The sequence below is a fragment of the Protopterus annectens genome, chromosome 2.part0, assembly GCF_019279795.1.
Source record: "Protopterus annectens isolate FY-2018-M chromosome 2.part0, PAN1.0, whole genome shotgun sequence".
NCBI lineage: Eukaryota > Metazoa > Chordata > Ceratodontiformes > Protopteridae > Protopterus > Protopterus annectens.
Window position 1 is genome coordinate 1,241,351,341 of NC_056728.1, and position 27,468 is coordinate 1,241,378,808.

Below are 27,468 nucleotides of genomic sequence, written 5' to 3' on the forward strand. Positions count from 1 at the left end.
AAACACTGAGCCTTTTCTAATATGATATACATGTTCCCTTATACATTCTTTCAGGGAACGATTAGTTTTACCAATATAAAATGCATGACATGCCATGCATCTAGCCATGTATACAATATTTTTGCTGTCACAATTCGTATTGGTATAAAAATGATATAATTGTTCTGTGACTGGATGAATAAAATCTGTTGCCTCTTCAATATATATACATTGATTGCATTTTCCACAGGGTCTTGTATTAATATTATGTATATTTAACCCTTCTATAGTCGAAGCATTATTTGGTCTGCACAGTATTCTTCTTAGGTTTGGTTGATTCTTAAACACCAAAGTGGGTTTGGGGCCTACGATCTTACTGATACTACTATCTAAACAAGGAATATCCCAATGTCTGTTCAATATTTGCTTGAGATGAATGGCATCCTTCGTAAAGAACATTGGTGCTCTGATGTTCTCTAACCCGGTAGGTAGGTCTACAATAGATGCCCCCAAAGATTCCGAAAAATAAGGCCTAGCTGTGGTACTTCTCAAATCATTAACCACAGATGTGGTCTGTGCAAATATCTCTTCACTGTAACCACGTTGTACAAATTTGGTCCGTAAATCATTCAATTCCTTGACATAACCTTCCTCAGTTGGATTCAATCTGGATGCTCTCATAATTTGACCTTTCAAAACATTATCAAAAATATGTTTGGGATGCATACTATCTCTATGCAAAATTGTGTTCCTATGACACAACTTCCTATGCACAGAAGTGTTAAGCAGCCCATTGCTAAGTCTCAAAATATTGACATCTAAAAATGAAATTTCTTCTAGTGAATAATTTAGAGTGAACTCTAAAAAATTAGTGGAGGTGTTAATACTATCAATGAACATGTTGAGTGTATTGACATCACTCAACCAAATAAAGAAGAGGTCATCTACAAACCTACGATATAGGCCTACATGGTCTTGAAAAGCTTGAAGTTTAAAGAGAAAATTCTCCTCCCAGTACGCCATAACTAAGTTGGCATAATATCTACTTGGGGATATGGATATTTGGAGGAGGTACCTGGATGACTGTTGGTTGGTGTGGAGGGCAGATAGTGCTTATCTTATGGAATTTGTAGAATATTTGAATCAGAACAAGTGGGGTATAGAGTTCAAGGTGAATTATCATCTTCAAGAAATCACATTCCTGGATGTAACCATCACAAGGAATGTTGATAATACTTGATAATACTTTGAGAACAGAAATTTACAGGAAATATCCACAATATAATTACTTATTGCATGCCACTAGCCTCCACCCACAACATGTGATTTGGAACATCCCGAAATCACAGTTTCTGAGGGTCAAACGTGTATGTTCAGATGATGACACATTTAATAAATATAAGGAAGATCTTGCTTGTAGATTTCATAATAGAGGGCACAGATCAGGTAATATCATCATGGCCAGTAGGTGGGCGAGCACACAAGCGAGGGAACAGCTATTACAATACAAGCCGAAAACAACAGAGGGCCAAAATCTTTTAAGAATGGTTACCACTTACAGTCGGAATAATGGTGGACTCATGAATATAGTAAACAAACACTAAAATGTTTAGTTGGCGGACAACAGATTAACTTCAATAATTGGGGATAAATGCCACTTTTCTTTTCGCAGGGGACAAACTTTAGGCTCCCATTTAAGCCATTCTAAACACTCTTACAAGCCTTCAAATACAGTTTGGCAAAGTACCATGACTGAAGAGAGATTAATGAGGTCTTATCCTTGTGGGCATTGTACCCATTGTCCTAGAGTCTTTAAGACCAAACAATTTACCAGCAAAAATACAGTGCAAGTATTTGATATTAAGTTTTTGGTGAATTGTGATTTACACTGGGTTTTTTACTTTGCCTTCTGCTCATGTTCAGCTTTCTATGTAGGGCAAACTTCTAGGCCATTGATAATCAGAATTTCTGAACATATGAGCGATGTCAGGAATCACAAATTGACCAATGCTTTATACAAACGTACTTTGAAGCATCCAACAGCCTCTTTTCATTTTACTGGTATTGATAAAATTGGTGGGGATAGGACCTGTAAAGGGAGTTGGCATTCTATATTTAATTCCAAGGAGAAGAAATGGATAATTAAATTAGGTGGGCTTTTCAGCTCCAGTTTGAATGAGTATTTGTAAATTCTCAATTACATCTTAATTGATTAATTGAGTTGTCTTTATACACAATTTTGGCTCTGCCTTAATTTATTATCTTCTTTGCACTGAGGAAGGCTAGGTCAGCCAAAACCAGTTATGCTGCTTAGTTTGTGTATTTTGTGCATTCACAGGGTATTTTACTACCCCTCGTGATGTTTTGAACAGTTTTGAATAAACTGCTGTTTGACAAACACCTCACAGTGCTGGCTTTGCTTTTTGGATTATTTGAGCGGATTTGGGCCGTTGCACTTGTCATACCTGCGAGGGAGTAATGTTCACCATTTGCATTAAGGTCAAAATGCCTAGAAAACTAAAGTATTGCAAATTAAATCACACATTAAAGTCAGCTAGGGCTTTTAATAAGATTAAGTTAGAATTTTTTTCAAAAGGAAACACTAGCTCTTGCTCACAAGTACACCTGCACATGCACACACCTTCCTCCAGTTTGCAATAAGGCAATCGCAAATACATTCCCGGAACAGCAGCTACTATTCAAACACACCTTCCTCCAGTTTGTAAATAAGATGATCGCAAATACATCCCCGAAACAGCAGCCTCTTTCAACAGGTAACCATAAAAGAGTAGTCTGGTTAAGTGATTTGATGAGACACAGATTATGCATGTTAAAATGAAAATTAAAATGACATCAACATAATGTAACTCATTTCTAGTATAATTTCTAGTATGTAGTGGCAACTTGCGTTTGACTTACTAGAACTTTATAGCTTGAATTTATCCATGCATTCCTTCCTTGTTACCAATATATAATTATTATACAAAACCTTCATGGGTTAAATATTAGCAGTAATCAGCTTCTATTCACACATGGTTTAGTGATGTTCCTCCAGTTTGTAATCACACACACTCACACACCTTCCTTTAGTTTGTAAAAAGGCAATCGCAAAATCGCAAATAAATCACCAGAACAGCAACTACTATACAGTTCAAATTCACATTACTTCCTTCAGCTAAAGACAAGTTTGGTTCTTGGAAGGTAATCAAATTTGCAAATAACCTGTCTGAAAAAAAACACACAGCAAATTATTCCGACACACATGACTATTATTAGTTTAAATCATTCTGCAATTAAACTCAGTGAAGTGTAATAATTACAAATAAAACATTAAAATAGTACAACATCTTAGTGGGTAGTTGGTTTAATACAATACACTATTTGCTGGTTTAAGACTATACGCTACTACTACTCCTTTTTCAACCTTGTTATTCCATCTACAGTAAAGCCTGGGATGTGTAGTAAATTGTGTAGGTAATGCATAGACGTGATTGTGAAATACAAGCATCATGGGAGCATAGCTCATTTGCATACTGTATCTAATTTACTTTCAGACTGAAGGTCACTTCCTGTGTGTATACAAGACAGCCTCAGCATTTTATCCTGTACTGTACCCGCATACCTCTCAACTATCCAGATTTTCACAGAAGTCCGGATTTTTTTGCCTTATATTTTTGCTCTGTTTCTCATAAAATTGTGTTTTTTTCCTAGTAAATCATTGCTAATGGCACTCAGTAGCACTCAAAAGGCAAACTATCCCTTAGTATGACAATTTACAGGGCATAACCACAGCCTTGTGGAAATGATAATGGGGGCCACGGACTAACAAGGGAGTCTTCTTGAATTTTAGGACTTTTGAAATCAGGGATACTCGCATATTTGGTATAATTTTACAGTATCTGTCCCACCTAAACTATTCTGACCATAGGGTTGTTAAGTCAATTGTATGAATTCTGGAGTGAAGCGTTTCTACAGGTATACTCTATCTTACCATACAAATTCTATTACTCTGTTAATTCCGTTAGTTAAGGATGGTTCCCCACCCCGTTAACCATCCGCCACCCCCTAGCTAGATCCAAAGGTGAAAGAAGCTTAGCGTGTGTGTGCGTATGTGTGTTTGTGTGTGCATGAGGGAGTGCCTGGGGGACTTGTCCATTCCAAACAGTATTAGCAGACAGTACGGTCTGTGAATACAGTTGCAATAACATTTAATTTTAACATATTAAGTTACCTTACTTGTTTTAGGGATTTAGATTTACATAGCTTATAATGATGTGATGTACACTTACAGCTCGCAAATTCTAAATGATCATAAATACATCCCTGGAATAGCAGCTACTATTCACTCCCTTGCAGCAGCTAATACTCCCTTCCAACTGACCATTTCTCTCACAAATCTCCCTGGAGCAGCAGCCAGAAATGCTTGCACGTCTCGCATTCTGACAGGCTGTCAGGCCATTCAAGTCATCGCACATGTGATGATGTCAGCTCAAGGCCGAAAAGTTAAAAGCAGAGAAAGTAAAATTGAAAATTGAGGGGTGTCACTCGGGAATCATTGCACCCCATTATTTGGACCTCAAAACCAGTAAAAACTGAGAAATTTGGTATGATTGAGAGGTATGATATACACCTGTCCTGCTGGCTAGGGCTGGTGGTGAGTATGTGACCCTCACTGACATGCATGTGTGTGTTCTATGGACACACATTAGGACCACCACATGTACTGCAGTGGGTTTGTCACCTTGTCTAGTACTGCCTAGTATGTTGACACCAGTATTTGTTATAGATTTCATGCTGCCCATATAGGTGTCCACTATCTGCTGCCATCCCATTCAACCACCCAATTCCCTTGCATGCTCAAGTCCGTATCATAAATACAACTATCAGAACATACTACTCCATTCAGCAATTGAAAGGAAGACTGACTTACCTTGTGGCTGTGCCAGTATTGAGGACAGTGCTGGAGGGCTGACTATGTTGGATGCACATAGTACACTCCCTATACATGGTAAACATGGTAAACTACAAGTAGTGTCATGTTTGGCATCCCTTTTACTGTACGTGTGAGTCAGAGAGAGGTGTCATTCCCTGGGTTCCTGTGTCAATGTATGTGCTATGCGTTGCCTCATTGTCAAGACCTGGGCATACTGGGCATGCCTCCTTCTGCCTACATGGGCAGGCTCAGGTAGTTCCTCCTCTGAGTCCCTATCTGCCTGTGATGGCCTTAGCAATAGTGGGGAGCTGTGTGGCCTTGCCCCATGCTGTTCCTGCTGCAGCTGTTTCCACAGGATCATACTGTGTAGCATGGCACATACTATGAACATTTGTGTACATGTAGCTGGAGAGTACTGCAAGGCTCCACCGGATATGTCCAAGCAGTGGAACAGTGACTTGAGTATCTCAAACACATGCTCTATTATGATTCTGGTTTGTGCGCGTGCCTCATTATGGCATTCTTGTTCAGGAGTGTGTGCATTTCTGAGGGGGTGTCATCAGCCATGGCTCCAGTGCATAGCCAGCATCCCCCACTAGGTGGCCATATGGGATGTCCCCACTAGCAAATGAGTGGTACAGTTGTGCCATATGCCAGGTGTGGGAGTTTTGATAGCTTCCAGGGCTGCCAGCACACACATTGAAAATAATGCCCTGGGCATCGCACACAACCTGGCAGTTGATGGAGGGGAAGCCCTTGCAGTTTATGTAGACCTTACCCTCCTCGCCGGGTGGTGCTTTGATGTTTAGGTGCATGCAGTCTATAGCACCCACTACCTCAGGGTATTCTGCAATTTGGTGGAAGAGATGCATATTTCTGGTCAACACCTCACAGGTATTGAGGAAATAGGTGTGCTCACTAGCATGTGCTCATATGGCATCCAGGAACTGGTGGAGTACCCTGGATCCTGATGCCTGTGAGATCCCCATGATATCCCCAGTTGGTCTTTGGAAGGTAGAAGGTACCTGTGGCTAGTATTCTTAAGCCTACACATACCTTGGTATCCACTGGGATGGGTTCCCCTCTGTTGGTTCTGTGTGTGAGGTGTGGCCAGCACAGCTCAACAATTTGCTGTAGAATGTCCCTGTCCACCCTATTGTGCTCCACTATCTCCAGCTCATGTAGCCCTTGGTAGGTTACCCTGGGTCTGTACACTCTCCTCCTCCTCACTGTGGATTGGTCATCAGCATTCACATCCTCACCACCCTCAGCCTCTTGCACATATTGATGTATGAGAGCGACAGCAGCCCCTAACATTTTGTTAGTTTTGTCAGGTAAAATTTCCTTAACTGTGTACACAGGTGGTGTAGAGTTTGTGGGAAAAACCAGACTGGAAGGCGTTTACATAGTTTTATAGTAGTGTACAAGGCTGTTCCATGTGTAATTGGCTGATTCTGATACTTTTCACCTGCCATCTATGCTAGTTCTCCTTGATTGCCTTACTATTGCTGTTTTCCCTTTCCATTGCCTTCCCATTTAAGCCCCGAGGTGTGGCATGCATACCCAGTGCTCAGATGTGAACAGAGCTGCTATTTCCTGGGTTTTTTTTTGTTTGTTTAAAACCTGGTGTGCGGCATGCACATCTGTTTAGGCAATGTAAACACTTCTATGCAGCCTCAGATACACCCCCTTCCTTAGCTGAGCTTAGCTAAGGGCAAACATGGGCCATAGAGCTCCAATAAGCTTACAGCATGCATGACACTCCCCCTTATGAGGTCACCCATCTCTTATACAATGGTGTTGCTGCATCTACATGGTTGAGTGCAAGCTAACACTGACAGGAAATCTGTGATTCAGAATCAATCCCCTCATTTGCATAAAACAGAATGCTAATTCATACTTATCACACTCACACTCAGCCTTCCCCTATAGCAACCACTATTCCCTGGTATTGTTGTCTTATGCATGCCATTGGCTATTATGGCAAGATGCTGATTTGGGTTTAGAAGCTTATTTCCAACTTTTTTTCTTATTTTTGGGCCGATCCCACTTGTGCACTGCTGCCCTACTCTGAAACGGCCAAAATCATCAAAAAAAAAATAAAGTTATTTTTTATAATTTTGCAACTATTTCTCATGCCAATGGCCAGTTTCCTCTGTTAAAACATACACATTTAAAGGGTTGCAATAGTGCATGTACATTTCTGTTCTCTGCAGTAGTCTCACTGTGGATACAGTCCAAACTCAAGCACTTTACAAATACCTTTTTAACCCTACACATGTCTACAAATCAGTTTGATATACACATGACATGCAGTTCTAATATATTTGTAACACAAGCATCTTACATAAATCATGTTGATATTCACAAATGACATATAATCATTTACAAAATTCCAGCTAGCTGTGCAGGCAATACCTCCTTTTCTCACAATGTAAATAGGCCATGAAGATTAATTTTATGTGACTGGTATATTACATTATGTTCCACCATTACTGTACGTGCCACTCTGGAACCTTTAACCTTGCATCTGTGTTACCTACAGTTGTTTCAATGCCCCTAGAGTTACTGTGAAGTAACTAGTGTTTGAATACGCTCTTATGCCACGTGTAATTTAGGTCAAGAAACAAGGTGCCAGCAGCCCTAGTCTAACATTTTCTATCTCTTCTTTTTCCCCTTTCTCTATTCTCTATACACGTTATTCCACCCTGTTTTTTTTTCTTCAAATGCACTCGCTTCTGTCACAGAAACTACAGTTGTGAATTACTCTAGAAAACCTGTCGTACTGTTGATAACCCAGTACTAATGCTGCCAACAGCACCACGTGCAGCTGCTATTACTGAAAAGCAATAACACCTAACATCACAAAATGCGCTACTACCTCGCTTTACAAACACAGTACACAGTAAAGCATGATGTGGTACAGTAGCGCTATTTCACTTGAATAGGCAGGCTTTTGAATAAGCAGAGTTAAGTGATTAACTGCAGAGATGTGAAAACAAATACTCCTGGACTTAAACAGTACGTCCTGTTGTAACACAGCACTGACTATGTTATATGATTAGCTCTAAATAACAGAAATAACAGATAGCATGGGGATAAAATACAAGCAATTGCTAACAATGAATACAGTTAGTTAATACAACAATGCATTATTTTGAAACAATAGCAGTGAAAAGAGCACTTACGAGACTAGCGTTATACACTCGCCAGGGAACAGAGACGCTCAGCAGCAGAGAGAAGAAGTAGTATATTTAAAAATGGTGCCTGCTTGATAAGGGTATGTATGAAAGCTAGGAACAGGATATGAGGTGAAGGAGGAGGGGTTAAGCAGAGAGGAATCAGCCCAACGCCCAGGTAAAAAATGGCACAGGCAAAACCAATCAGGGAAGAGAGGGATTGGCTGGATTGTGGAGAGAGATTAGCACAGCTAGGGAGCAGTTACCTCATTAACTTTCTTTAGTTTTAGTTTTGTTTTCCTCTTATTTACTGCAAAGCCAAAAGCTGAGCATTTGGAAAACAAATAAAAATAGCAGTAGATCTCTTCTCACGTTATTCTACCCTGCTTTTGTGTAGAGTGTTGTCCTTTTCCTCTCTCCAGCAAGATCGACTGGTGTGGGGTGGGTACATGACCGCAGGGTTCTGAATGGATTAAGATGATTGTATATGTGTACACTCATGCAGGTGTACGTGTGTGTGTGTGTGTGTGTGTGTGTGTGTGTGTGTGTGTGTGTGTGTGTGTGTGTGTGTGTGTGTGCAGTGTGTGTGTGTGTGTGTGTGTGTGTGTGTGTGTGTGTGTGTGTGTGTGTATATGTGTCTGCCTGGGTGTTTATATTAGGGGGTTGGTTAGGCAATAGAGAGGTATATTTGTGGGTCTGTGTGTATGTACATGTATAAATGTGTGTGAGTGTGTGCTTGTGTATGTGTATAAATGTGTGTGTGTGTGTGTGTGTGTGTGTGTGTGTGTGTGTGTGTGTGTGTGTGTGTGTGTGTGTGTGTGTGTTTGTCAGTGTATGTCAGAATGTGTGTGTGTGTGTGTGTGTGTGTGTGTGTGTGTGTGTGTGTGTGTGTGTGTGCAAAAATGGGTGAGTGTCTTTGTGTGTGTGCTTGAGTGTGGGGTGAGCGTTGCTGACACAATGCTTTTACGTATGGGAAATGTCTGTGAAGTGTGCATGTGTGTGTGATTGTATGAGGGGAGCGTCTGTACCTATATAATGCATGGGTCACCAGTAGATTTAGTGAAGTACAAATTAGTAAATACATAGGTCTTTTTCACTTTGGCTAAACATGTCTCTAAAACACATTTTCCATGGTTGCATAAATTCATGTTCCTATGGTAGACACTTTGCATGGCTGAAGAATGATGTTTCTGAATCCTGGGGAGAGTTTATTGTGAAAATATTCCATGATTCCAGCTTGCACCTGCCTCCTTTAACACTACAGAACAAAGTTACTATAAGTTTCCTATTTTCTGGAAAGCTGGAATGTTGCGGTGCTTGTGTGAGGACCGTGCCCTGGCCCAGTAATCAAAAAGCCTCAATCCTCACCACTAACACCAGGGAGGTCATCTCCTAGAAGAGAGGAAAGCATAACTAATACACACAATAAAGTACAATTTCCCTTAAGTGCACACAGAGAGATCACAGTCAGTCTGGGGCCGGTTGCCCCCTTTCTCACCAGGTCCCCAATAAGACTCCCCACTGGCACAGCTATAGGGTCCAGGCCTCAGCCTAGCTGGGCAAGCTAAAACCTCCAGTACCCTCACTGTCCAACCATTGCTTCGTGTCCCTGCCAAGTTGCTGACACACCACACACACACACACACACACACACACACACACACACACACACACACACTTTGAGATAAGTATTTATACAAGTTAAAACTCCAATGCGCAGTTCAGTATCAATAAAGACTTTCCTCCATAGTAGAAATGTAATTCCTTCAATAATCCACCGCAGTTCAGCAAAAATTACAAATTTTAATGAAAAAACAATAAAAGACAGTAAAAAGCAACCAGATTAAGCGCTTTCATCTCCTCCACGGAGACTTCATCAGAATCTACATTTTTCCACTCACCCTCAGTTTAAATAATGGTTCCAATTGTTTAATTAGTTAATTAGTTTTGAAATCCTATAGGCTGGCCATAAATTGGTACAAATTTTAACTCTTTCTTGCATGAAACCTTTCCATAAAAGAGGTTGTTAAAAAAGTTAATAAAAAATACATTGTTTAAAACTCATCCAAAACAGTACAATAGGAAAAAACTGGACTTCCATCAGAAACTTGTTTTGTTAAAAAACAGTAGTAAAATTATTATACACAATCTTGTAAATGAGATATGTAAACCTTAAATAGGTATAAAGTTTATAATACTTATAAAATACTGAGCTAAAGGTTCATTGTTGTTCCATTAAGTATTCATATTAAAAAAAATTTTATTAGAAAATTCTTATTAAAAAAATGTTATTACACAAGTTCATTTTAAAAAATAAAAAAATAAAAAATTATGTAGTATATAAATATTCTAATAAAATAATGTATGAAGTCCAAAAAATCTGGTTAGCTGAGGGTGAAGCAGTGAAATGTAAATATCCAAAGTCCAAGGAATCTCCAGAAAAACAGGCAAAAATAATCAATTTTATTTCATTCAGACAAGCACTTTCGCCAATAGTAGCTTCATCAGGTCTATCTAATACAAGTAAATTAAAAAAACTGGTTTTATATGATCTGGCAGTTCAATTAAACATAACTACATCATTCACTTAAAAGGGAAATGTCACCGTTTTTAAAAGCAAAATTGTAAATAAGTAGAAAATCATGTTCCTTCTGATATACTTGCATAATTGTCTTTCATCATGTTGAAAAGATACTTATATATATGAATAAAGATGTAAACATATAGCAGTCATATGTAAAAAATGTAAAAAATCTATATAAAAAATGAACTAAATCCCTAAGCTCATATATTCATGTGTGACATCACAAGTGTATGTTATAGTGTGCTGAATAATCTAAAGATATATATGTGTAAGCTGATATGGTAGACTAATATATAAAATGCATTTTCAAAAATGTATGTAAATGTCTGAAATGTATATGTGTATAATATAAATAACAGCCGTCTTTATTCATATATATAAGTATCTTTTCAACATGATGAAAGACAATTATGCAAGTATATCAGAAGGAACATGATTTTCTACTTATTTACAATTTTGCTTTTAAAAACGGTGACATTTCCCTTTTAAGTGAATGATGTAGTTATGTTTAATTGAACTGCCAGATCATATAAAACCAGTTTTTTTAATTTACTTATATTAGATAGACCTGATGAAGCTACTATTACAAAAGCGAAACATCTGAATGAAATAAAATTGATTATTTTTGCCTGTTTTTCTGGAGATTCCTTGGACTTTGGATATTTACATTTCACTGCTTCACCCTCAGCTAACCAGATTTTTTGGACTTCATTTATTATTTCTTCTTTAACTGAGGGCGTTTACCGTAGTGGTGGTTTTATTTTCTCTTTTAATAAAATAATGTATTGTAAATACATATATTATACCATAAAATAGAATAACATGAGGTAAAATTAAATAAAATGTTGTGTAAAGATAAAATAAAATAAAATATTGTATAAGATAAAATGGTGACCTTAGTGGTGCCTCTTGGGGTCCTCTGACAAGATCTTGAGTGCAGGGTTGATGGATATGTGGTCATTTAGTCCATTATTCCCACATGCAACCAGTCTTAACTGCCAGATCATGTCCCTAAATTCAATTTTAGTTTCCCAGTCCCCTCCTCTCTCATGCTTACCCACTTCTTCCAATATCCAAAATTTAAAATCAGCCTCCTTACATGTTCTGGTGTGTCTAAAAAGTGCATTTGTGTCATTCATCTTAATGATGTTTCTATTGTGTTCATATATGCGGGCCCTTAAATTACGTTTGGTTTTTCCAATATAATATTTCCAACACTTCTTACATAACACAAATCACCACCCACCCCTGTAACAAAAAATCATAATACTTATTTCCATCAAGCAGCCTATTTAGAGGGAGGTCAAGATCTGATCTTTAGTCCTGCTATGAATGAACATTGTTCATAATCTATAACATTTGAATGTGCCATGTTGAGTGTTCCCCTTTTGTGCTTTGTTTTTTTTTTTTTCAATTTTTTAAGTTCTTATTTTTCCTAAAGGTGTATCTAGGTGTTTGGTTAAACACATCTACTTTCGTGAGCATTCTACTGAACATTCTCCAGATCTCATTTATACATCTCTTTATCCATCCCACACCATTAAAGTGTGTCAAAATTAAATAGGGCAGGCTCTTTTCTTTATCTTTGTTGTTGCTATTTATTTCATCTATTTCACCATCCCCAGCATTGGTCAGTAATGGTTTATATACCGTATCCCATTTGTGCAGTACAAACTCCTTGTTTTTCACAATCATGTGGTCTGGGTATCCTCTTTCCTTAAACATGTTTTGGAGGATCTCCATTTCCTGTATTAGGTCAATTCTATCAGATGTCATCCTGGCTGCTCTAATAATTTGACCTTTTATTATATTCACTTTAGAATGGTAGGGGTGGTCGCTTGTAAAATGTAGATAGGAATTAGAAAAACAATCCTTCCTATATATTCTAGATTTATATTTGTTTTTAACATGATCTTTTATTATTTTTACATCTAGGTAATGTGTTTCATCTGTATTTATTTCGAATGTAAATTTAAGGAATTCTGTACTATTATTCATATAGTCAATAAACTCTATTATTTTTTCTTTGCTTCCATCCCATAGAATGAAAATATCATCCAAAAATCTATAATACCCGCTGATGAATTTGTAAACAATCGAGTTGAAAATAAATTGTCTTTCCCAAAATAACATAATAATATTTGCGTAAATGGGTGCACAGGCTGACCCCATAGCCACACCATCTATCTGATGGTATATGTCACCTTGAAAGTAGATATAATTATATTTCAGCACAAGTTCCATATTCTCTAAAACCAATTTAAAATCATCCGATGTTAACATTTTCATTTCCACTAACATTTTTTCAAACCAATCAAGCCCTGTATTGTATGGAATAACTGAAAATAAATCTTTTACATCAACAGTCACAAAAATTGTGCTTTCCTTGTAGGGTTTGGACCCAATCTTGGTAAGGAAGTCCCAAGAATCAATTAAAATGTGAGGGTATTTTTTGTAAAATTCCTTTAGTTTAAAATCTACGAAAATTGCCAGAGGTTGTGTCTTGGATCCTTGTGAGGATACTATAGGTCTTAAGGGCGGGTTTTCCCTGTCTTTGTGTATTTTTGGTATACCAAAAATAACTGGAATAACCAGTTTTGATACTTTCAAAAAGTTGTACAGTTCTTTATCTATAAGTCCTTGTAGTAAGTTGTCTTCCAAAATCATATCTATTTTCCTGTATGAGATGTTTACCTCATTTCTAGATACTAAAGTGTACCGGTTGTCTTTGTCTAATATATCACATATTCTCTTGGTATAGTCCCATATGTCCATTAGGACTACCCCCCCCCCCACCTTTATCTGGCTTCATAATCCATAAATTAACATTGTCCCTTAGTTCTTCTAAAATGTGTGTTTCCTCTTTAGTTAAATTATCTATTGTTGTTACTTGCTTGTTGTACCCATCTCTTATTGTACCTGTAACACATTTTTCAAAATTTTAAATATCATGATGTAAGGGAGGGTTAAAAGTACTGGCTTTCTTAAGAATACTTCTGTTGCTATTGTTATTCCTTTCCTGGAACATATGAAATAAATTCAATTTTCTTGTAAAAAGTTTAATGTCTAATAAAATCTCATCTATACTCATTTTTTTTTAACAGGGACAAATGTAAAACCTTTTGTAAAAAGATTAAAGTGTTCTTGTTTTATCTTTACATCTGTGTAGTTGTAAATAAAAAAAATATCTTGTGAGTAAATACCCAACCTGGGTCCATTATTTCTATCAGTGTCATTTGAGTTGTTGTCTGATATGTTTGCATGATACAGTGGGGAGAGATTCATCATTGATTCTCCCTGCCCCCCCCTCCTTCTCTGTGGTGGAATATAATAGTTCCTCGTAACTGTTGCATAGGAGGATTGGTGTTCCAAGTTCCTTATCCTTTTGGGCCTTCTCGGTCCTTGTTCCCCTAAAGGGATTTCTCTATTAGTGTCTTCTTGTGAATGATAATTATGTGTATAACCTTGTTCTTCCTGATACCCTTCATGTTCATAGGCTTCATTCCCTCTGTCTTTTCTTCTGTTACAAAAAACACCTTCATTATAGTTATACTTCACCCTAAAATTCCTGTTGTCACAGTAGTAAGCTCTCCCCATTCTGTAATCATCCAGGTCCCTTTCTAATTTCCTAGTTTTCCTGTTCTGGTTTTTTAAAATAACATTATCGACATCATGCATAGTCCTAAAATAAATATTTTTGTACTCATCAATCGAAAATAAAAGGTCTGAGTTGATTTCACCATTGAGTCTATCAATTTCAGTTTTACAGTCAACCATAATTTCCTCATTGTTTTTAATCATTGCCTTTAAAATGGCCAGCCCACAATCATTTAATATATTAACAATGGTTTTAAAAAATTCAGTCAAAAACAGTATTGTTAGGGAACTTATTAATTCTAAGTCCCTTTGGTACTATCTTGTTATTGATACATCTATTGAGATACCAATTGTCCAACGCTAAACTTTTAAATTTAGTTAAAAGCTGTTTTAAAGTCTTACATTTGTCCTTGTATCCAAGGTTTATGTTTCGTGTTTGCTCCTCTCTTGGTTTGTAAGTCCCAAATGAATTTTCCAACCATTTGGAAAAGTCCATGTTCAAATAATGTCCCCCAAAGTTCTCTTTCTGTCTCCTATCGCCACTGCTATGAGCATTAGCATTCGCGCTCTCAAAATGCTCATTGCTGGACCGGAAGTGTTCTCCATTCTTTCCTGTGTGACCTGCTTTGTTGTCGCAAGTTGGTGTAACCTGATTACAATCCCCCAGGCGCCTAGGTGTACTTTGCGCACAAGGGATATCATCTGTAGTTTCTATTCCATTATTGTTGTTCTGTGAGTAGCTCTAAATCAGTTTAATCAACTCCGTTAATAAGGAACTGCTCTCCATTCCAACGGGGAATCCTCGATACCAGAATAACGCCAAAAAACAGTAACTAGTAACCCAAAAATCACACAAAACCACAAAACAAAAACTCCAGTGCACAGTCCAGTATCAATAAAGGCTTTCCTCCATGGTAGAAATGTAATTCCTTCAATAACCCACCGCAGTTCAGCAAAAATTACAAATTTTAATGAAAAAACAATAAAAGACATTAAAAAGCAACCAGGTTAAGGGCTTTTATCTCCTCCACGGAGACTTCATCAGAATCTACATTTTTCCACCCAGCCTCAGTTTAAATAATGGTTCCAATTGTTTAATTAGTTAATTAGTTTTGAAATCCTATAGGCTGGCCATAAATTGGTACAAATTTTAACTCTTTCTTGCATGAAACCTTTCCATAAAAGAGGTTGTTAAAAAAGTTAATAAAAATACATTGTTTAAAACTCATCCAAAACAGTACAATAGGAAAAAACTGGACTTCCATCAGAAACTTGTTTTGTTAAAAAACAGTAGTAAAAATATTATACACAATCTTGTAAATGAGATATGTAAACCTTAAATAGGCAGAAAGTTTATAATACTTTATTGATACTGGACTGCACATTGGGGTTTTTGTTTTGTGGTTTTGTGTGATTTTGGGTTACTAGTTACTATTTATACAAGTTCACAGACACTCCTGGGAAAGGCTGACACAGATTCTCCAGCTGTGCCCCTTTACCCAGACAATATGGTAGTAATCCCTTCCTCAACAGCTAATAATATCAGCTACTGTGTCCAATTATTACTGTGCAATATTATTATCCAATGGTAATGTGACTATTCAGTCTAGGCTTAATGGAAGAGCTTAGACAGTAAACTCTAAATAATATATATGTACTAAAAAAGCGTACTTTATCTCTATACCAACCACAGGTGTAGTAGAATAAAATAAAAAATAATAAGTAATTAAAACACAAGACACAGATTCTCCAGCTGTGCCCCTTTACCCAGACAATATGGTAGTAATCCCTTCCTCAACCCAGCTAATAATATCAGCTACTAAAAGTCCCTTAAAAGGGTGTCCAATTATTACTGTGCAATATTATTATCCAACGGTAATGTGACTATTCAGTCTAGGCTTATTGGAAGGGCTTAGACAGTAAACTCTATAAATATATAATGTACTCTAAAGCATACTTTATCTCTATATAAACCAGCCACAGGTAGAAGGTTTTAAAAATATTTAATAATAAGTAATTAAAACACAAGACAAAACCACTACACCACAGAGATATCTAAGAGTTCACAGATCACACAGAAACTTAAAATAATACAGTAGGACAGGTCTGATTTCAAAGAAAATACCTAATTAATCTTTACTAGCTTTAACTATTCCTACAATAAATTACAGTGCTAGAAACTTACATGTGAACATTGGCAGAGTGCTGAGTTAGATATCCAAGATCAAAATGCCTCCCCAGTCTCTTGTGAGAAATGGTATTTAAACATTACTAACAAACATGTCTCTAAGGCCCTCCCAAATTACATCATTTTTGAAACTTAGATTTTCCCAGTATTCATATTGCATCATCTTAACACATGGTCTGAGTTCTCAGGCCACAAACTGCATTATTTAACAATCTAACACCAGCTGAGAAACTTACAACAATACAAGGCATTTCACATATGCATTCTAGCAGAAACCAGAGCAATAAAGCACCTTCCACATGTAAATTCTGGTCATAAACTTTAACCCTAAAACAATGGGCATGAAACCTTCATCCAGACACAGTGGAGCTGAATTCTAACATGAAAGGGTCCCATCATGCTTCACTGGGCCAGTAGAGTGCAATGTTTTCACATAATTTGCAGTTCCACATTTCACAGTATTCTTTTACATTCAAGAAACATGTCTGTATTTTACATTTATTTACAAATGACAGAATTATATACCAAATTTTATTTGACTAGGCTGGCAGCCTTCGCCCATCTCTCCCCAATCATCACATCTCTTCCTCCCCCGGGGAACTCAAGCAAGTTTTTCAAGTGTCAGGCCTATCTGGGTGTACCTCACCCCAGTCCCTGTCTTGAGAGCTCATCTGAATTGGCATTGCTACTCCCACTGCGGTGCTGCACTGGCATATCATATGCTTGCAACCCCTGACTCCATCTTAGAAACTTGGCATTTTGCTGGTTGGCTCTGTTTAACCATGTTAAAGGGTTGTGATCTGTCATCACAGTGAATTTTCTTCCATACAGATAAGGCTGACTTTATTTAGTGCCCACACTATGGCTAGACATTCCTTTTTTACCGTTGTATAGCAATCCTCCCTGGGTTGGAGCCTACGACTGAGATAAGCCACTGGGTGCTCATCTCCCTCTGAAGAAATCTGGCTAAGTACAGCCCCCACCCCATAGTTTGAAGCATCCACCTGCACAACAAAGTCTTTGCTGTAGTCTGGACTGGCTAACACATGGTGGCCCTCCAAAAGCTTCCTTAAGCTTCTGAAATGCCTGCTCACATGCTGGGGTCCACACTACCTTATCTGGCCTGTTCTTCCTTGTCAGGTCTGTGAGGAAAGCAGCTATGGTACTATAACTGGGATCAAACTTTTTGCAGTACTCTGCTGTCCCTAAGAATGATCTCACCTGCTTTTTGGTAACAGGTGCAGACCATGCCTGAATGACTTCCACTTTGGCAGGTTCTGGCCTTATCTTATCACTCCCCACTCTATGTCCTAGATAGGAGACCTCTGCCATACCCACCTGACATTTGCTTGGCTTAATGGTCAACCCTGCCCTCTGTAGTCTGCCCAGCACCTGCCTGACATACTGAAGGTGCTCTTGCCAGGAATGGCTGTAGGCCACATCCATGTAAGCAAAGGCAAACCCTCCTGCTAGTATATTATCCACCAGCCTCTGAGAAGTTGCTGCGGCATTCTTCATCCCAATGGGCATCTTTGTGAACTCATACAAGCCAAAAGGAGTCACAAAGGCTGACTTCTCTCTAGCACTGGGAGTCAAAGGCACCTGCCAGTAACCCTTGGTAAGATCAATGGTTGTAAGATACTTAGCCCCACCCAGCTGCTCTAGGGCCTCAGCTGTCCTAGGCATGGGGTAAGCATCCGATTCTGTGTGACTATTTAATTTCCTGTAATCCACACAGAACCTGGTGCTGCCATCCTTCTTTGGCACCAACACCAGTGGTGAGGTCCAGGGACTGTTGGACTCTTAAATCACCCCTAGTTCCAATATCTCCTGTACCTCTTCCCTCAGAGTCTGTTTGACTCTCTCAGGCACCCTATAAGGGGCCTGCCTGATAGGTCTTTGGGGTCCTGTATCCACCTGGTGCTGCACCAGGTGGGTGCTCCCTGGTTTCCCGGTGAACATGCCCCCAAACTCCTGCAACACTGCTCAAATTTCTCAAACCTAGGTAGGAGATAGCTGCTGGGACATTGCTACCCCTTCCACCGAAGTGTCAGCTCAAGCCTCACTGAGGAGATCAGTCACAAGATTTCTCTCAGATTCCTCCTGCAATCCACTGTAAATGCTCAGCACAAGGGCCTCCCTATCATGGTAAGGTTTCATCATGTTAACATGGTACAATTTGTGCCCCTGCTGTCTGCCTAGCACTTCCACCAGGTAGTTAACATCACTTACCTTCCTTACCACCTTGTAGGGTCCCTCCCAAGCTGCTTGCAACTTGTTGTGTCTGACAGGAATGAGAACCATCACCTGCTGCCCTACAGCATACTCTCTAGCTTGAGTATTCCATTCATACCACACCTTTTTCTGTTGTTGGGCTTCTGCCAGGTTCTCCTGGGCCAGGCCCATGAGTTCCATGAGCCTTGTCTTGAGGTTCAGGACATATGCCACAACAGACTCCTTGTGAGACTCACAATCACCTTCCCACTCATCTCAAATTAAATCTAGAGGTCCACTCACCCTATGCCCATACAGCAACTCAAAGGGTGAAAAATCTGTGAATTCCTGGGGAACCGCTCTGTAAGCAACCAACAGATGGGGCAAATATTTGTCCCACTCCCTCTTAAACTGATCTGCAAATGCCCATAGCATGGACTTGATTGTAGAGTTTAACCTCCCAACAAGACCATTAGTCTGGAGATGGTAGAGGGTGGTCTTCATGTGCTTCACCCCACAGGACTTCCACAGACAAGCCAGCAGGTCTGACATAAAAGTGACACCTCTGTCAGACAGTATTTCCTTTGGGAAACCTAACCTGCTGAAAATCTCTAGCAAAGCATTTGCCACCTTCTCAGCCTCAATGGAGGACAAAGCCACTGCCTCAGAGTATCGTGTAGCATAATCTACAATAACTAGGATATACTTTTTCCCTGTGGAACTTGGGGTACTCAAAGGAACCACAATATCCATAGCTACCCTCTGAAATGGCTCCTCAATCACAGGCAAAGGCATCAAAGCAGCTCTTACCTTGTCTCCTGCCTTGCCTACCTTTTGGCACTGCTCACAGGTCCTGCAGTACCCTGTTACATCTCTGGAATATCCAGGCCAATAGAAGTTCTGCATAATATGCCTCTTTGTACATTTTATGCCCATATGACCTGCAAAGGGAATATCATGGGCTATGACTAGAAGTGCCAGACAGTAAGCTCTAGGCACTACCAACTGCTGTACTCTCTCACTTTTTAGCCCTCCCTCAGGGGTCCACTCTCTGTACAGTAACTCTTTATTCCAGTATACAGATTCCCCCTTCCCTTGAGAATCAGGTGCCTTCCTAGTTACATGCCTCAGGCCTTGCAATATAGGGTCTGAGAGCTGAACCTGTCTCAAGTCTCTCCTTGTAACCCTTCCCATCTCCCCTTCCACAGGAAGTCTGGGATCCTCTGACAGCGGTGCCTCACTGTCAGCCTGGGTGCTACTACTCACCTCTACCTTTGCAGTTACCCTGTCCAAGGGAACATCAGTACACACAAGCAGCTATGGCTCACATTCAGTCTCACTGCTACAGCATAGCTCACAACCTGAAGTAACACCTCAGCAGTCTTGGCTGCAAGTATGCAGTCTGTCTGGGTCTCCCCCAGGCTACCACACCCACATGCTTGTCTCCTAGCCTTACTGCATGTAACTATATAAGTGCATAGTACTGCCTCATCCCAATCCTTCCCTCTCAGGACATCTGCAGGATGGTAGTTCCATACCCCTGTTGTCTCAAGACAACCTACTGTTGACATTCTGCCTTTCCCACTTACTGGCTCCCTCAACTTTGGTTCCCCACCTTGCCTCTGTGGACACCCGTATGCCACATAGCCCCACTATTTGCATTCAAAACCTTTAACCCCAGCTCCTGGACATGTACCTGGACTAGTGGCTTCCCCTGCTACAGGTGGATTCTGTTGGGGCAGTCTGCGTTGCCCATCATGGGTTCCTTTAGACCCATGAGCAGTGCTGAGCGTCCCTTTCCTGTAAAGGGCTGCCCTGCTTGCTTGGTATATATGGAACTCATAAATAAAGACATAGGAGACTTGCAGACTTTGGATCCATCCCAGTTTGGCTTTGTCAAGGGCAGATCATGCCTTTTAAACCTGGTGGACTTTTTCGAAACAGTCACCAAGGCCATTGATGAGGGAAAGGCAGTCCACACAGCCTACCTCGACCTGGCAAAGGCTTTCGACACAATACCCCACTCAGGTATCATTGAAAAACTCATCAGCTTAAATGTAAACCCATACGTCACAAGATGGGTTGCAAATTGGCTAAGAGACAGAACCCACAGGGTCAGAGTTGCTGGAGCCATGTCAGACTCAAAGCCTGTCACAAGTGGTGTCCCACAGGGCTCAGTCCTGGGCCCTCTCCTGTTCGGAATCTACTTTTCAGAAGTACAAGCAAACACTGGAGGATTATGGCTGACAAAATTTGCAGATGACTGCAAACTGGGCGCCATAGTTGAGAACACATCTGACACAGATATCCTTCAGAAGGGTCTTATAGAAATGGAAAACTGGTGCCAGAACCATGGCCTAAAGTTAAACGCCAAAAAATGCATAGTCATACCCTTCGGGAAAAACAAAGTTACCCATAGCTACCATATAGGTGGCAACCCACTAAGCACAGAAGAGGTTATCAGGGATCTGGGTACCCAGGTTGACAGTAACCTTTCATTTGATACTCACGTTGCCAAAGTAGTTAGGAAGACCTTCTACACTGCCCACCTGATCATGAAGGGATTCACATCTAGATCAAGGGAAGTCATCATCCCCCTGTACTCATCACTCATCAGGCCAATGATTGAGTACAATGCCCCATTCGGAATGTATCTGACACGACACCTGCAGCAACTGGAAAGGCCCCAAAAGTTCCTCACCAAAAGGATAAAGGGTCTCAAAAATATGTCCTATGCTGCCCGACTGAAGGAACTTCATCTCTACTCAGTCGCTTACCGTCTGCTCAGAGGTGACCTGTGCCTGACATACAAGGCCATGTCCAACTCAGAATTGATGAACATGCTTCACCTCAAAAATCTAGATCCCTCAGAACTACAAGGCGGAGACTTAAACCTTGACACGGTTATTAATAGGACGTGCTGGAGGGACAGATTCATCACCCAGAGACTCACTATGCTGTGGAACAAAATCCCGGTACATGTGAGGCAGAGCACCTCGCTGGCATTGTTCAAGAGAAATCTTGACCAATGGATGGGAGATCGCAGATATACCCCAGGGATTATCTCAGTGTCACTGCTTGACAGAGGCACAGCAAAATAATGGGCATAGTATCCTCCAAACTAAAGGGGTGGCGAAAGCCACAAAACTCTGGCTAGGCTTATAAATGCCCTTGGGCTGATAGCCTAGTATGAACCTATGAACCTATGAACCTATAGGTCTCCCTTCTTCCCCAACTCCTCTGGAGTAGCACACTGTCTGTCAGCTAACCAGATCCTCATGACCTCAGACAAAGTGCTAAGGGCTTGTTCCCTTACCAAAAGGTCTGCCAGCCCTTCAAAAGTGGAGATCTGACATCCACTTACCCAGCTATGACAATAAGTGCTCAGTTCAGCAACATATTCACATACATTTTTATCTGCCTTACGTCTATGCTCACAAAATGTTTTCCTATACATTTCAGGTGTTAGCTTAAACATTCTAACAAATGTCTTTTTACAGCAGTATAATCAAAACAGTCAGTGTCATGCATTTTTGCTAAAGAAGTTAGAGCTTTACCATGGTGTAAGGGGATCAGGAACCATACCCAGAGCCCTTGGCCAACTTCATACTGTTTACATACCCGCTCAAACATATGAATGAAGCTATCAAAATTATCCCCCTCTTTAAACTGTGGAAGAAATTTTCTGACCTTTTGTGCTTTTGGGGTCCAGTTACTCCCTTCCCCATTACCTCCATGACTCTGGTGAAGAGTCAGCATTTCCTTCTCATGCCTCCTCTGCTGTTCATTTTCCTCAGCTTGCAGACTTCTCATTTTCTCAGCTGCTTCAAGTTCCATATGCCTGGCCTAGAACTCAAGTCTCTTTAGCTCCAGCTGGATTTTTAAGTCCACTGAAAAAAGGTTGAGCTGTCCATTCTCTGAGGATATTGTATCTCCATAGTCAGTCTGATTGTCCTCCAGGCTGCTGTTTTCTGATGCAGCTGTAACCAAGACTGCAATCAGGTCTGCTTTAGTCAAGTTTCCATGCACCAGTCCCCTAGCCTAGCACATCTCTGCCAGCTGGATCCTTGTCAGCTTTCCATACTCCTCTGCTGACATGCTGCCTGCTCACCCTGACTAACATTAAGCTAACAAAATAAATAAAACAATTGTGATCTGAACTCTGAGTATACACTGCATGACTGTTTTAGAGTACAATACACTTTCAGAAATCACTGTACATAAGCTACAGAAATGTGCTCTACCCACACCACTACAAGCCAATTAGTATGTGAAGTAGATCCCATCACTGCCACCACTTGTGATGACCGTGCCCTGGCCCAGCAATCAAGGAGTTTCAATCCTCACCACTAACACCAGGGAGGTTGCCTCCTAGAAGAGAGGCAAGGATAACTAATACACACAGTAAAGTACAATTTCCCATAAGTGCACACAGAGATCACAGTCAGTCTGGGGCTGGTTGCTCCCTTGCTCACCAGGTCTTCAATAAGACTCCCCACTGGCACAGCTATAGGGTCCGGGTCTCAGCCTAGCTGGGCAAGCTGAAACTTCCAGTACCCTCTCTGTCTAACCAGTGCTTTGTGTCCCTGTCAAGTAGCTGACACCACACACACACACACACACACACACACACACACACACACACACACACACACACACACACACACACACACTTTGAGATAAGCATTTATACAACTTCACAGACACTCCTGTGAAAGGCTGACACAGATTCTTCAGCTGTGCCCCTTTACCCAGACTATACGGTAGTAATCCCTGCCACCACCCAGCTAATAATATCAACTACTAAAAGGCCCTTAAAAGGGTGTCCAATTATTACTGTGCAATATTATTATCCAATGGTAATGTGACTATTCAGTCTAGGCTTATTGGAAGGCTTAGACAGTAAACTCTATAAATATATAATGTACTCTAAAGCATACTTTATCTCTACATAAACCAGCCACAGGTAGAAGGTTTTAAAAATATTTAATAATAAATAATTAAAACACAAGACAAAACAATACTGCACCACAGAGATAAGAGTTCACAGATCACACAGAAACTTAAAATAATACAGTAGGACAGGTCTGATTTAATAGAAAAATACATAATTAATCTTTACTAGCTTTAACTATTCCTACAAGCAATCACAGTGCTAGAAACTTACATGTGAGTATAGGCAGAGTGCTGAGTTAGATATCCAAGATCAAAATGCCTCCACAGTCTCTTGTGAGAAATAGTATTTAAACATTACTAACAAACATGCCTCTAAGGCCCTCCCAAATTACATAATTTTTGACAGTTTTTCCCAGTATTCATATTGCATCATCGTAACACCTGGTCTGAGTTCTCAGGCCACAAACTGCAATCTAACACCTGCTGAGAAACTAACAACAATACAAGGCATTTCACATATACATTCTAGCAGACACCAGAGCAATAAAGCACCTTCCATATGTAAATTCTGGTCATAAACTTTAGCCTTAAAACAATGGGCATGAAACCTTCGTCCAGACGCACTGGAGCCGAATTCTAACATGAAAGGGTCACAACATGCTTCACTGGGCCAGTAGAGTGCAATGTTGTCACATATTTTGCAGTTCTACATTTCACAGTATTCTTTGACACTCACAAAACATGCCTGTATTTTACATTTATTTACAAATGCCAGAATTATATATCAAATTCTATTTGACTAGGCTGGCAGCCTTCGCCCATCTCTACCCAATCATCACAGCTTGCATTAGTAAGACGTTATAACTTTGTTTCAGGTCAGAGGAATGAATATTTCACTAGCTAGAAGTACAAAATTATTCCATGCATTACTTATGAAAAATTGTTTAATATTATCAGCAGTAACTATTTTCAGGATAGGATACCTAAATGCCATTCAGTGAGAATTTCTAATGATACATGAGATATAATCAAGCAGCACTAGTAACTACATTCAAAGAAAATATATTTACCCATTTTCCTATGTGATGATTCCAGATTTTTTTAACAAAGCAGAATGGAATCTCATTAGCACTATGGTGAATGTTATTGAACAGGAAGTACTACTTAAATTGTTTTTCTTAAGTGTCATACAGTGACTGTTACAGTTACATTAAGGATATTTTCAGATGCATTCATCTGATTCATTTCTATCCAGTTGGAATACAGCCAATAATGCTGCAGGTGAGTAGGATAGATTGGTTCAGGATTATAAAAAATGGCTTGCAGACAAGGATAAATACATTACTCCTTTAGCCAGGATTTAGGGGAACTTGTTAATGGACTAAAGGACTTTCTTAAGACTAATGTGCAAGTTTTAAAAACAGCTGCAAAAGGCAGGATAAATCAAGGGCAATCTTCCTTTCAGTCTGACTCGTTGGCTGCACATGTAGTGGGTGCAACCACAGCTCGAACATTGTATCATAGATCAAAACTGTTACAGTTACTTCCTAAATGGAATGACAGGAAGGGATTATTTCTGAATCTTATGATTTTTGAAGACTGGTGCAGTAATACTGGGGTTACTTGGAGCCAGGAATTGTCAAAATGTTTTAAAGCTTTTCTTCCTAAAACATTTAAGACTTACATTGAAGTACATGACCTACCTCTTGATAACTTTCATGTCCAGCTAAATGCAGCTTTACAGGCTTTAACACAGAAAACATGTTTGAGCCTAGTTTGCTAGATCAATTCAGAATAACCAGAACAGACAATGTTATGAAAATTGCAGCATTGTTTTCTTTAGCGTATGCCATAGTGCACAATTATTCCGACACACAAATGAAACAGGATGATGTACAGAAACAAGTGGTTGAAGTTTTTTTGCAAAGAGTTCAGGGACGCAATACAGCTATGAAGTTAAATTTAATTGCTACAAACAAAACATTAGAAGAAGTTATCCATTTAGTGGTTAGACAGAAACAAATTTTGCAAGTATCAGATGCCAGTAATAAGATTTTTTTTCTGTAAATACTGACATTGCAGCAATGAAACAGACTTCACCAGCCACAACAGTTGAATGTTTTTTTTTTTTTTTTAAAAGCTTGGGCATGTAAAACAACAGTGTCCTAAATACTGGACATGGAAACACAAGAGTGTGAAAGCTGGTATTGATGATCTAGCTCCAGTCATTTCCAATAAAGCCAGGCAAGTTAGAAGATCTGAGAGTGGGGCAGTGAGCGACATTACTGATAAAGCACCTCATTATTCACAGTATGATTCAGTGTATCCTTGTCTGGACGGTTTGAAATCCGAACCAGACACAGCACCAACAGTTCCTACGGCTCCTGCTTCCAGTGAAGTTGACACCGATTTATTGTTTTCTGAAGGGAATGCACATAGTGCACAGGTAGAGACAAGAGATACTGTTAGCTTTTCAGATACAAGGCAGCCCACTATGGTTATTGTCAGACCAAATGACATAAGTGGCATACAAAGTTCGAGCCTGAGAGATGATTAGAAGTATGCTGTATCTCAGGTTAATGTTGCTAGTGACATACCAGATTTTCAGAATATGTATGAAGGCTGTGATGGTTCAGCACCAAATCAGTTGGTGTATTTGACTTCATTCAAGGTTGGAAAGGATGGCAGACCATACATTTCATTACTCATGGGAAAGGAATTGTGGCACAATGTGTTACTTGATACAGGGGCTTCATTTTCAGTTACAAACAGACTTCTGCCAGGGGACCCAATTACAGTTTTCATGGTATCAGGGTTTGAATGGTCAAAGGTACCTGCAGTCAGCAGCAAGCCTTTGGGGATTAGATTTTTGAATAAAGCCAATCAGCCTGGGAAAAGGACAACAATAAAATTCTTGTTACATCCTCAATGTGACAGTACCATTTTGGGGGATGGACATTATGTCAGAACTGGGTGTTCTGTTAGATTTTAATAACAAGATATTGTGGAGAAATGAAGATGCAATAATCTGTACAGTGGTACAGACAGAAAAAATGTTCAAAAAGCTGTGTGCAGTAGACTGCACAGAGCAGGGGCAGAATTTAAGATATCAGTTGATGCAAAAATTTCCAGAATTATGAGCTAAAGATAAAACAGACTGTGGTCTGGTTGCCAACGCCAGTGTAAAGGCAGAGGAGCCTACAAACAAGTTACCACATTATCAGAAACAGTTCCCGATTCCACAAGAAGCAGTGAAGGATATTTGTAAATACTATAGTCAGAGAATCAAGCCTATGTAATTCACCCATGTGGCCAGTAAAGAAGAAGGGTGGTAGTTACAGATTGGTATTGGATTTGAGGCTAGTAAATAAGTTCACAGCTCCAGCAGCCCATGTTGTGTCTGGTACACCTGAATGGCTGTTAAATCAGATCCACAGAGTAAATGGTTTACATTATTTATTTAGCAAATGGAATTTTTTTTTATACCTCTAGCTGAATCTTTACAGAAATGGTTTGATTTTACTTTTGAGGATACACAGTATTTAATGACATGCCTACCAATGGGTTTTGTAAATTCTCCAGTACTGTTTCATCAGACATTGGCACGGGTACTAAGGCCATTGAATTAGTGTTATAATATATAGATGATATCCTGATACAAACAAAAACAAAGGATGAGCATTTGCAGATACTATGTGATGTCTTACTGGCTTTACAGAAGGCTGGGTTCAAAGTCAATGCCAGCAAACTGCAGTTAAAGCAACAGAAGGTCAAATTCTTGGGGGTAACTGCACAGCCCCAGGTTCGGTCACCATGCAGGGAAAGGGTGCAATCTATCCTGAGTATGGCCTTACTTACCACCATTCAAGATTTACAAAAGTTTTTAGGAATCATGAAT